This window comes from Oryctolagus cuniculus, chromosome 2, assembly GCF_964237555.1.
Source record: "Oryctolagus cuniculus chromosome 2, mOryCun1.1, whole genome shotgun sequence".
Taxonomy (NCBI): Eukaryota; Metazoa; Chordata; class Mammalia; order Lagomorpha; family Leporidae; genus Oryctolagus; species Oryctolagus cuniculus.
In genome coordinates this window covers 162,238,090-162,252,021 of record NC_091433.1, presented here as the reverse complement: position 1 = coordinate 162,252,021, position 13,932 = coordinate 162,238,090, and positions in this window count along the sequence as shown.

Here is a 13,932-nt window from a genome sequence, read left to right as displayed (position 1 = left end):
AGAAATGAATAGCACAATAATTGGCTAAGGCACAGTTATATTTTATCGATTCATTTCCTTTCATAAATGTCAATGATAATGAGCCAATTAACCATTGCTCTGGATTGATCCAAATGTCTGTTCCACCTCCTTCACTTTGAAAGGCTGACAATACAAAACAATTAAATTATTCAAACGACAGGCTTATTTTAAAGGTGATCACATTTATTAAGATGATGTGAGGTAGAAAAATATGCTCATTGCAGAAGACAAAAAATAATAGACTGTGAAAGAGAGTATCAAAAATGGTACATAGTATTTGAGGATGTCACCATATCTAAATGCTTACTCAGATTGTATCTGCTGAAGCACACACGCTTTTACCATTAGACTATATTCTACATTCAATTTTCTAAGAAATAATTCTTACATTGCATAATATCTTTTATATATATGCTCCTATGATTTTTGAAATGACTATTTTTGGAAAACTCACAAGATAACATATCAGTGAGCAAAAGTCAGGAAACATTGGTAGAAAATGGGAAAACATGTTCAAGAAATCATTAATGAGTTTTCTTATTAACATCATCCTAATCTATTTTATGTTATATACTCTTTGATAGAAATTGCATAAACTCCTTTCTGAGAAGAAGTTGGTATACATAAACCCAATACTGCTTAAATATCCACTTCATTTATCTTCAGTACTTAATCAACAACATATAGTTTCCATAGGAAATATACCTATCAAATTGCCAATGGTGAAAAATGTACTGTTAGGCTTTTCCAAGGAAGTGGCTTTTGAGATGAAATATGTAAGATGCAGAAATAAAAAACTACTAAATACTGATTTACCACTACTCAGATTTCCTGCCTTAATATTTGACAACTCTAATATTTTAGATTCCTGGTGTACTTTTTTTTCCTAAGGAGCCTAGACATTGCATTAACTATAGAAGACAGCTGAGGGGAACATTTTTCATTTTATTTGGTTTCTTTTATACAATTACTATCTTAGAGCTCTTAATCACCTTTTAAAAATTTGCTTTTATGAGGCAGAGTATTAAACCTTTACTATTCTTAAAGTTTTGGAAAAGATATGACAACATGTTAAAAATTGTTAAATCTATGGGTACACATCATTTAATCCTTCTTTATACTTTTTTGTATAAAGTATTTTGAGATGAAAGAACAACAAAAAAAGAAAAGTGGGATATATTTACATAATAGAGGAAGTGCAAGCGATTTCCTACTTAAAAGACAGAGCCAGAAGTTCAGTGGAGATACTCCTTTAAAAAATAAACAAACTGCCAACACTCTCTAGCATTTACTCTGACTTCAAGGAGAGGGGAAGCCCATTGCGGTGCCTGCTGACTCAGACTGGTTTTCCCACTGCTGCTAAGACTGCAGAGCCGTGCTGCATAGTTGAGAGATCTTAATGGTCAGCCGTGGCATTGAAACAGACACTTATGCTCAAGCGCTTTTCATGCTCCAGTTAAGTAAACTGTTAATGGACAGATAACACTATCTTAATCTCTGATCCTACTTCATGGAAAAACCATACAACTAGGCCCAGGGAGGGAAAATTTAAAAAAATATTAAGTGAGGTTAAAAAGTTTAAAGCCAGCTGACTGCCTGTTTGGCTTTGAGTTTAGCATTAACTGTCAGATAAGAATGAGTATCTGAATCTGAAACAAGAACAGACCACAAACCAAAGGTCTTTCTTAATGTGTGAAGGAACGTGAGACGAGATGAAATGCCAGCCAGTCCCAGTCTAGCTTCTGTTATTACCACAAGGGGGACACCTTCTTCGGACAGGAGAGAGAGAGAGAGAGAGAGAGAGAGAGAGAGAGAGAGAGAGAGAGAGAGAGAGAGAGACTGCAAGCAAATCAAAGCTTGTGATGCATATTCATCCTCTCCCTCCTCCCTCTAAGCTCAAAGAGGAAGCTGGTGAAAGGCTATCCAGGAAATCTCCATGCGATGGAATTTAGGAGATTCCAGTCCGTTAATGCGCTTTCCAGACTGATTCTTGCCATCTTACTTAGATGCACAAAGATTCTCTTGAAACAAGGTTCTGAAGCTGCTCACTCTCAAGATTCCTTTCTCTCTCTCTCTCTCTCTCTCTCTCTCCTTCTTTTTTTAAATAAAAGCTTGTTCAGCACGTGGAAAGAATGAACACGTTCCCTTTTAACTGTCAAAAGGAAGTCTCAGATGACAGCGTGTACTTTTGAACAAAACCAACTGTGTGTGTGTGTGTGTGTGTGTGTGTGTTTTCCTTTTTTAAGGAAAGCGACCAAAGTGGTGAGGGAGGAAAAGAAAAACACACACCCTTACCCTAAGCCATTGATCTCCTAACTCATATTTTGCTTTCTTCCCACCACGGTCATCTTTAATTTCAAAGGTTACTTAAGTTCATGTGAGTTTCTTCCATGGGTCATTCTCATATTATGTGCAGTTTGATCCCTTTCCTTGTCTGAGACTTTCAGAACTGTGCTCGTGTCAGAATTCTCAACATCTTCACAGATGGTTTACACATCGTAACATTTCAGTACGAGTGGAGAAATCTCATCAAGTGGTCTGTGACCGAGCCTTGCATCTGCGGTGGGGGGAGTGCAATGCTGTAGGAGATAACAGTTCCAGAATAGGAGAACATATGTTGAGGTGGAGTGCTGAAAGTCTGTCAGAGTCCCACACATAATCACAATAAGAGAAACAATCATTCTCTAACAGTAATTGTCACTCACCAAGTGCTTTCTCCGTTGGGCACAGCCTTAAGTGCTTGGCGAACATCTCAGTTGACTAGGGCATCACCTGTAGGAGTCTGTGGGAGTTTCTGTTGTACAGATAGGGCACTGAGGTTTAGAGAACGATAGAAACAGTGACCCATTGCTGGTAAATTGTGACGGAAACACAGCACTCTTGTCTGTCTGCTCACTTTCACTACTTGTAAAACAAGGGCACCAATTTACCTCGCATTTTGCTACATTAATATGGGATGAGGCGAACCTGGTGCAGGAAAAAAAAGAACATGCAGAAGTATTTGTATTAAGGTGAGAGTTCCTTATAGGTGAGGTGCAGAATTGGAATGGATTCCTCACAATGTAGGGAAAAGGTCGAAGAAAGCACGAGGAACGTTCCTTCCCTCGCTCCTTGTTCTGTGCCTTTTCACAAACCTAAAAGTCCCTTCTGACTTTTCTCCATCTCAGCGTGACTCCTTCAGGATGCCACAGCAGGTTTGCTATGTCAGTGGTAAGAGAACTGGAAAGGGAAACTGGGTATAATAGAGTCTCAGTCTCACTTTGAGATTACAACACTTTGGTGCAGAGGGAGAGAGGACAGAAGGAAGGTTAGAGAGAAAATACAGTCTGCCCCAGTCCTCTCTCTTGCACTCAACCTTGAAGCCTCAGCTCTATCAAGAACCATTAAATTGCTTCCTGTTAACCTTCCATGATGCCAGTGTCTGAGCAAGGCAGAGAATCAGGTCTGTTGGCATAGTTCTTCTATATGAAAAATCCCAAATCTCTAGCCAATCAAACACATTTCTAAATCTCCAAGGAGCTAACACTGCATCATCTTTTAAAACAAGTCACTACTCAGATTTTGCTTCCCAGTTTGAAGTACAGGAGCCCATGCACCTTCACCTAAGGATACACCTGTAACAGTTTTACAATGCATCATTAAATCTGTGAGGAACAAATACCAAAAACCTGTCCTTCCCTCCCCATCAAGAAAGTCATGAGCATTTTGATGATATTAAACATGCATACGCTGTGGCACAGTAGGTTAATCCTCCGCCTACGGTGCTGACATCCCATATGGATGCTGGTTCTAGTCCCAGCTGCTCTACTTCCAATCTAGCTCTCTGCTATGGCCTAGGAAAGCAACAGAAGATGGCCCAAGTGCTTGGGCCCTTGCACCCATGTGGGAGACCTGGAGGAAGCTCCTAGCTCCTGGCTTCAGATTGGTGAAGCTCCAGTTGTTGTGGCCATTTGGGGAGTGAAGCAGCAGACGAAAGACCTCTCTCTCTGTCTCTCCTTCTCACTGTCTGTAACTCTAACTCTCAAATAAATAATAAAAATTAAAAAAATGCATAAAATTTTCTTCCACCGAGAAATGGGTGAAATTTCATGGGCATTTTATTTATATTCAAAGAAAATATGCATCATCTAAAAACATTCATCACTTGGAAATGCAATCACATATTTATGAGGGCAGATGCAATGTGCTTGACTTTAAAACATGAGGCTCATTGGAAAGCAAGGAATGATGGGTTTCTTATTGTTTTAACCTTTGATGATTGATGTGGATTCTAAACAGGAAATTTAGTATTTCAGAAGGCAATAAGCACAACAGAATTTTGCTGTGAGGGTCTCAGATCATTTAACCCTAATTTCATATGCTCTAATTTTTGCTTTTCTAAATCTTCTATAAAGAATACATAAATTGCTTCTTTATATAATCATAAATATATTAATTTATTCAATACTGATTAGAACCTACTAAATACTTAGCATTGCAATGAGTTTTGTGGAAGCAAAGATGAGTGTCCTCTAGATACTTAATCTTTTATGAATATAAAATTCTGTTTCTGCTGAAGATGCAAAGTTGAGTATACCATGGTAAAGTTTTTTATTTGAGAGAGAGAAAGAGATACAGACAGACAGATTTCCAATTTACTGGTTCATGACCCAAATGCCCACAAAATCCTGGACTGAGCTAGGCTGAAGCCAGGAGCCAGGAAACACAATCCAGGTCTTGTGGATGGATGACAGAGTCCTTAAGGCATATCTGCTGCCTCCCAGAGTACTACTTAACAGGAAGCTGCAACCAGGAGTTGATCCAGACCTTGGACATAGGCACTTTGATATGGGATGTGAGCATGCCAAGTGGCTTCTTAAACACTGAGCCACACCTCAGCCCTAACATGGTGAAGTTTTGAGATGCTGTGTGGGGAATGGAAAGGAGCAGTGGATTTACAACTAACTACTCAAAATACCAGGGATGTCCAAGAATTGAATGTAAAGTGGAATCCATCTGACAGCAACTTAGCAAAGGTATTTAGCCAAAGGTATTAGTAGCATCGGTGAAAAGAAGCAAAAACTATAAAGCACAGTAAAATTCTTTGATGACTGGCATCTAGTAGGAACAGATAGGCCATGGAATTGATTTTGAGATTAAATAAATTATCAACATTTAAACCCAAAAGGAATATAGAAATGATTTACTTCCATCTTTCTTTTTGCTGATTTTCAGGAAAGTTCATGTCATTCATTCATGATATGTAATTTTGTCAGCCATTGGCAGGGCAGGGATTTGAAGCCAGTATGTCAGTCTGTTTATGATCTTAGTTGTAATTTTAAGGAATGAGGGACAATTCTTTGTCCTGGATCATGTTAAATGCTTTTTCTTTCATTATCTCATTTAGTCACACATCCCTAACCCCAAGGATGTCTGGGTTATTATCAACAATTTACAAGTAAAGAAACTGAAGCTAAACAAAATGAAAAATCATACTATTGAAAGGTTAAGTTTGGTTTTAGGTTTTTCAAATTTGTTCTCTATTTGCCTTTAACATCCTCTATTGAGATAAGATTATTTTAAAAAGATGTCTCAACTTTAAAATGGTTAATAAACATGAGTTCTTCGGTGTTCCTGATAATAAAAGCTGTCATTCTTAATGATTGAATAATAAGACATCCTGAGAAGCATATGGATTTGATTGCCAGGGAGATGTACATTAAAACTGGCTTATCTGCTTTCAATGTTGTAGCTCAACAAATAGAGTCACAATCATAATTGCCATTATTTTCTCTATGTGTGAAAGTAATATGTATTCTGAGGAACAGCCTAACCCATATTAAATATGTAGGAGGAAAGAGAAAGATCCAAGTTCAGTATAAACTTACAGAATGTTTTTTTTTTCTTGCCAATTATGCCTCCTTACTTTTCCATCTGATGACAATGACTAGGACAATTTATGTAAGAATGATAAGCAATATCAGGAACAAAGAGTGAGTGTAGGAGCAATCACAGATGAATCTATTAGTGAGTTTAAAAATCAACATGTAGGAGCAGCATTGTGGCACAGTAGATTAAGCTACCACTTGCATTGCTGGCATCCCATATCAAAGTGCTGGTTCATATCACTGCTGCTCTTCTTCTGATCCAGCATTGCTACTAATTCTGCTGGGAAGGAAGCAGAAGATGACCCATGTACCTGGGCCCCTGCCACACACGTAAGAGACCAGGATGTAGTTTCTGGTTCTGGCTTCAGCCTGGTCCAGACCTGGCTGTTGTGGCTATCTGGGTTGTGAATCAGCATATAAGAGATGCCTCTCTGTTTCTCCCCTAGTCCATCTTTGTCACTCTGTTTTTCAAATAAATATATAAATCTTTTAAAAAGCCTAACATGTAGGGGTGGGCATTTGGCCTAGTAATTAAGAGTCTGACTAGAGGGCAGTATTTGATGGTGAGAAATTAAAAAAAAAAAAATAAAGAGTTTGGTTAGATGAGAGCATTTCAGGCATAGAAAACCAAGACATTGTGGCAAAAAAATGAATGTTCTACATGAACATGTCCTACATAAAGGATCTCTGTGAGTGAGACTCCAGAGGAAAGAAGTGGCTATCAAAGAAGGATGTACTTTTCTCTGAAGGGAGGAGAGAACTCCCACTTTGTTTATGGCCTTGTCTAAATATTGATGGAGTTTGTGGATTCAAAAGGATTCCATAGCCTTAGCAGCTCATGTTGAGAGCCTTGGGTGATCACTGACATCATATATAAGAGTGTTAATTGTTAAATTAACAACAGGAATCACTGTGCACTTACTTCCCATGCAGGACTTCTGTCCTCAGTGAGTTGTATTATGAGAGTTAACTGTAAAACTTGTTCTCAGGTTTTTTTTTGTGTGTGTGCATGTAAATTGTTGAAATCTTTACTTAGTATAGAGTTGGTTTTTGGTGTACAATGTTAATTGGAAATGAATCTTACTGGAGATTGGGACAGCAACAAGCGAGGGAGGAGGAGGAAAGGATGGGAGGGTGGGTATGGTGGGAAGAATAACTATCTTCCTAAAATTGTACTTATGAAATTTGTATTCATTAAATAAAAGATTTCTTTGGTAAAGTAAAAAAAAATGTCTCAGGAAAAAAAAGTTTGGTTAGTGTGCTGGCATCCCATACAAGAGTACATGGGTTCAAGTCCTGGATATGCTTCCAGTTCCAGCTCCCTGAAAATATAGATCCCAGGAGTCAGCAGGTGATGGCCCCAGTAGTTGGGTCCCTGTCACCCATGTGAGACCTAGACTGAGTTTCTGGCTCCAGTCTTTGTCCTTGCCCAACTCTGACCCTTGCAGGCATTTTTCCTCTCTCTCATATAAAATTAAAAAAATTAAATTAACATATACAATAAGAGCCTTCCTCAAGGTCTACTACTCCATTGACTCACACAACTTTTGAATGTGGACTTTACAACTGTATAACTTTGTGATGCATTCCAGCAGTTATAAAACTGAACCTTGTCATTTCATGGAGGATACAGAGGTCTGAAGAAGACTGGTGACTTGTTAAGTGTTTGCCTTGAGACATAATCACAATTTGTGGCCAGGATTTGGGATTTTTAGTGTAGGAGCGGCCCTTTTGGTCTCCATCCACTGAAACCAATCTCCATTAAGAGACATTTTCTTGGTCCTGGCATTGTGGAATAGTGGCTTAACCTTCCACTTGCAGTGCCCACATCCCATTTGGGTGCTGGTTCCAGTTCCAGCTGTTCCCCTTTGATTCAGCTCCCTGATAATACACCTGCAAAAAGTAACAGAGGATGGCCCAAGTGGTTGGGTCACTGCACTCATGTGGGAGACCTGGAAGAAACTCTTAGCTTCTAGCTTTGGCTTGGCCCAGCCCAGGCCTTTGTGGCCATTCATATGGAAGATCCCTTTCTCTTTTTCTCTCTCTATCTCTCCATCTCTCTCTGTAACTCTTCCTTTCGAATAAATTTTAAAAAAGAGAGATCTTCTTTATTGATAGTATCAGCCTCTGTCACAATAGGCTGTTGATTATTCAGTTGTTAGCTTCCAGAAATTCTTTGACTTGTTTATTTGTTTAAAACAGATCTCTTGGAACTACATTTGAAGAGTTCTTAAGACAGCTTAGGGTTATGAGTCACCTTCTTCTTACTAATTGTCGTTGTCTCCTCATTTGCATGAAACATTTTGCTTTTTTATTTCCACTTAAAAATTATTTGTTTATTTGAAAAGCAGAGTGATAGAGAAAGAGGAATCTTTCATCTGCTGGTTCTTTCCCCAAAGAGTTGGAGTGGCTGGGGTTGCTCCAGGCCAAATACAGGGGCTTGGAGTTTTATCCAGGTCTCCCACATGGGTGGCATGGGCACAAGTACTTTGCTATTTAAAATTTGTAAAAATTTATTTGTCTTAATTTTTTATTTGTGTTTAGGAAAGAGAGACAGACAGACAGAGAGAGAAAGAGACGGGGTGGGGGGTTCTTCTATCTGCTGACTCAAATAACAAGCCAAAAACAGCCAGCTAGGGCTAGACCATGTTGAAACCAGGAGCCTGGGACTCAGTCTGGGTCTCCCAAGTAGCTAGAAGAGACCCAGGGACTTGAGCCATCACTTGTTGTTTTCCAGGGTATTCATCATTCAGAATCTGATTTGGAAGCAGCGGAGCTGGGACTCAAACCAGGCACTCTAATATGGTATGTGGACATGTCAAGTGCTGTCCTGCTGCACCAAATGCCAACCCTGGAATGAAGCTCTTTGACTCTAATAACTGGAAGAATACAAGCCCAAGTCAGACTTTACATACTATTTGATTCTGCTTCCTTTGGGTTATCCACATTCTACAAAACAGATTATTTGACTAGGTTTCCTTGGCATATTTTTTCATATATGGTCAAATTTAAACAAGATTCTGGATACCAGTGGATGCACTAATCAAATGCAGTATGTTATTGTCTGGCTAAAATTCTTTCATATAAATCTTACCCAAAATTATTTCACAACTACCTAAAACAAAACCATTCTATTGCTTCACTAGAACTTCAGACAGTTGGGTCAAGGTCTGGATAGTGTTTGCTAAGAATGCTAATGCTGGTGCTGCGGCATAGTGCATTAAGTTGCTGTCAGCAGTGCCAGCATTGCATGTGGGCACTGGTTTGAGTACTGGCTGCTCCAACAGCTCCCTGCTATCATGCCTGAGAAAGCAGAAGAAAATGGCTGAAGTGCTTGGGCCCCTGCATCCATGTAGGAGACTTGGACGAAGCACCTGGCTCCAGGCTTTGCCTTGGGTCAGCTTTGGTCATTACGACCATTGGGGGAGTGAACCAGAAGGAAGATCTCTCTCCTCTCTCTGACTGGCCCTCTCTCACAATAACTCTAATTTTCAAATAAATAAATAAATCTTTTTTAAAAAAGAATGCTAATGGAAGCTTATCACTACCACCATGTGTTGATTTTTCCCTTGATAGCCAAATAAACTAGCGCTTGATGTTTTAAAGTTATTCTCAGAATAATTATGAATATTTGAAGATCTAATTATTAAAAAGAGGATGAAGATATTCACTAAAAGGGAGCTATTTCAATGACTTCATCATTCCTCTAAGTCCCCGCCCTTTGAGGCTGGTAAAATTAATAATTTTTGAGATTGATGAGTTTGAATAGCCTTACAATGAAAGACTATTTTGGCATCAATCAGCCACCAAATTCAACACATCCTACAAGATATAAATGAGTAATATTATAAAAATCTGTTTATAATTTAGTCAAGTGGCTCTTGAAATGTAAAGAACAAATTGATACAGAAATTAGCTGAACTACATTATTCAAAGCTGGAAAAGGCTTGGCCATCTGCTTGGGGCATATGAATGACAAAAGAGAAACATAACTCTTTAGCATCCATTTTCTTCTAGTGTCTCTTCCAACAATAATTATTTGTATGGTTAGTTTTATTGTTCAATAAACATTTATGAGACACACCCACTCTATATTTGACACTGTGCCAGGTCCTGCATATATAAGGATGAGTAAGAGAGGTATATGTCTTGAAGGAGGTTAGAGTCTAATAAGAAGACAAAAAATATACATTGACAATATTAATTAGTAATACAGAATATCCATATGATGCAATGAGAATGAGAAGGAAGAATTATATCAGAATTGGACAAGAAGAATTGAAGCACTATAGAGAAAATGATTCTTGTTTTGGGGCTTAAAGCACAACCAGAATTTGTTAAGTGAAAATGAGGAAGAAGAAAATCACTCAAAAAAGAAGGTATTGAACATGTGAGAAAATTAAGGCTTGAGTTACTTTGACTAGTCTGGTGAACAATAAGTTGTTTGATATAACTGGGACAAAGAATGTTGATGGGGAGTTAGTGAGAGACAAGCTTAGTGCAACAATCGGCAATTGACAATAATTTGCAGGACTAAAATTTCAAGTCTTTGGTATTAAGCCAACAAATCTGGATCTTTTTCCTGATGGTTTCATATGGATTTGTTTAAAGATTCTATGTATGACCATATGTGATCAAAAGAGTGTTTTAGCAAGGTCATTTTGGAAACGATGTTGAGTATATTTGAAAGTGGTCAGACTGGAGACAGGACATTTCTTAACGTGTATTGCAATGAGTCATGCTCTACTATAAAAGACAATGGTAATGGGTGTGAGAAACATTCAGGAGGTATAAATTGTAGGATTTAGGGACTGTTTTGAAGTGGTATGGAAACATTAAGTCAAAGAAATGAGTCTAAGTTGACTCATAATTTATGGGTGATCAAAGTATTAGGTTGATCAGAAAAATCAGATGAATAAAAGTGGTGAGTTTAATTTTGAATATATTGAATTTGGGCTCTGTAGACATGGTTTTAATAGCCAGGTAGTGGTTTCCACGAGCTGGAGGGTGGGAAGTATATATTAGTAAGAGGAAACTAGAGTCAGTTTGTTCAGACAACTTTTCACAAGAAAACTATATATTCCCATACTAACATTTTTTAAAAGGAATATTGAACAGATTAGTAGTCTTTGAAGAACTCTGGAAATTAGACTGGAACCATAAGACTGTAAGAGACAAATACTGTTTTTATGTTCAAAGTCAAGTCAGCCTCACTTCCTAACCTCCAGAGATGGAAATTGGTTGCAGAGAGAATTCTTGTTGGTGAATGACTTCTGATCTTCATCAGTATATTTGACATAATTACATAAAATGCTTTGGGCCAAATGGAGATATAGACTGAATGATAAGACAATTAGGTAGAATCTCTACTGACAAATATGCTTTGAGATAGCTGACTCTTAAGGATGGTAAATGGGTAGTATGTTGCATAACTTTGTCCTTGGCTTTGTTCAAATACTTTGTCAGAGTATTGGATAAAGATGAAAAAAGCCATTTTCACTATATTTGCAATAAATGTCAGAGTTTAAGTGTGTAACCAGGCTCTCTGACATTTAGAGTCCACAACAGTCTTAACAGTGGAAATTTAATAGAAGTGGGTCTTGACCAACATCTCAAAAGTTCTTGGCAAATATGTGAATATCAGCCCTTAACACATAAAATAGATAAGTAATAAAAAGAAACTCCAGCATTAACATAAACAGATATTCAATTATATGCAATATTAGGACTAACTAAATAAACTCTGGCTACAGAGAAAGTTGGAGAGAAACATAGTAACTGCTGGTCTTCAGAGACTTCCAGGGATGTCTGATGAATAACCGTGTTCTGTATCATTATAAGGATCAGAACTATCAGTGAAAAATGAAAGAGATACCCTTTTTTTGGTTAAACTCTGTGATGTATGTGTCCATTGTGGAGTAGGTAACAATACTGGCCCTGGAGCCAGACTTGTCCAACTCGACTATTCATTAGCTGTGTGACCTTGGGCAAGATTACATAGCTTCTGTTTCGTTTTCCTCTTCTGAAAATTGGAATAATATTGAATCCAGCTCAAAAGGTTATTGCCTAGGAATTAGTAAGTTAACATATATAATAGCACTAAGAAAAGTCCCTGGTACATGGAAATTGCCTTATGTGCTGGTTTCCATTATTATTAGTTGTAACAGGAGGATAGAGAGAAGTCATCTCCCAAGAGAAATACTAGGTAGAAAAAGTAATTTAGAGATTTAGAGAATTGCTCTTTAAGCAGGTTTCCAAAAATTATGGGCCATTTATGAGCCAGTGTTTATAAACTGGTGACATTTCCTAAGTGTCCTGGTTGCTGGCTGCCCACACAATCCCCATCAAAGCTCATAGGGAAGCTAGTTGCAGGAAACAGCCTCATCCCAAGACCTACGACAAACTTCTTGGTTTTCTGACCAGCTCAGGCACTTCTATTATTCCTGAGTTCACCTTCTCACTTTCATACTTCATTCTTTCATGCATATTTCTGACTTCTGTATCAATGACTGGTTTGGAATCTGTTTTACCATCCTACCATCTTTCACTCTGGTCCCAAGTCCATTATGGAGGAGAAGGATAAGGAACAAAGACATTCCAAGAATAAACTCAAGTCCAGGGAACCACAATTTCTAATCAAATATTAGATCTTCATGGAAAGTGAAGATAGGCTTCTTTCCGCCTCAAGGGGATCAGAAGAACCTTGAGATTTCACGAGGACCTGCATCACCAGGCCATTGTCTCTGTAGTGCAGTTCATAAAATTGATTCAAATCATCACATTGCACACTTTGAACATGTATGGTCTTTATTTGTCATTAAAAATTTTTGTTTAAAATTGTGGGTTGGAGTTCTTCACACAACAATAGTGTTACTTATTCAGCAATCTAAAATTTCTGGATCAGATCTTGGAATCACATTCATCACCCATGCTACTGAATACATTATTCTGAAGGTTAAAATGCTAAGATATTAACTTGTCCTTTAGCAAAATAAAATTTATTGGCAAATGACTTGTAGAAATGCTAACAGTTCCTAGATATTCCCACAGCAGATTAATTTATCAGAAGCCCTAAGACTCCTTTAGTAAAGAATCAATTTACCTCAGTTTAACTGAGTAGTCTGTAGTTTATTCTTTCAGAAAATTATTTTTAGCTTATAACTCATTAATATTGAGTAAATGCAGTATTTAGTGAAACAGTCTGGAACTATTAGTTTTAGCTGCCTCTCCTTGGATGTGTACTAAGTACTCTTCTATTTTTGAAAAGAGCCCTTTAGTGAGGGCAAACATATATTCATGTTTCCTGGGATAGTCCCAGTTCACTGATGTTGATACAGTATAATTATTAACATACTCTTTTCACTCTCAAAAATATCTTTGTTCTGATGATTAAGAGACCCTTGGCCTCTCAAATATTGATTATAAGCATTTACTATTATCACCTGCTTTTTTTTGTTTGCTTTTACCTCTTTACCATGTATCTTGCCTTTTGAACACAGAAAAAGAACTTTGAAGCAATATATAATTTCATTTCATTTCTCAGGTCATAATTCTCCAAAGGCAACCTAGCACCCAAAAAATGAAGTCCCCTAAGTTAAAGACCTCAAAGACCTAATGAATTAGCTGCAAGTGTTAACTTGGTTGTAATGTTTTTACCACTCTCCTGATTTTTATTTCCTGTTCATAGGACAAGTATTTTCCTATGTCAAAGTTTTTTACATTTGCTATTTTTTCCCTATGTGTGATGATCTTTTCCCTTGTTATTTACTGCCCTACTTCCTTCAGTTTTATTTTCAGATTTCATTTCTAAACATCCTATCTGGAAGTGATTCCCACTTTCTATCATTTTATATCTTCCTTTGCTGTTTTAGGTCTTACTTGGTTTGAGTATTGGTTGCCTTCTCTGTCTAGAACCTCAGTTACATGAGTACTCTGGCACTTTAATAGAGATGTGTGTATCCTCTTTGTATGTTTGGCCCCTCAACATAAACTATAAAATAATTAAAAATAACTGCTTGCTGGCGCCGCGGCTCAATAGGCTAAT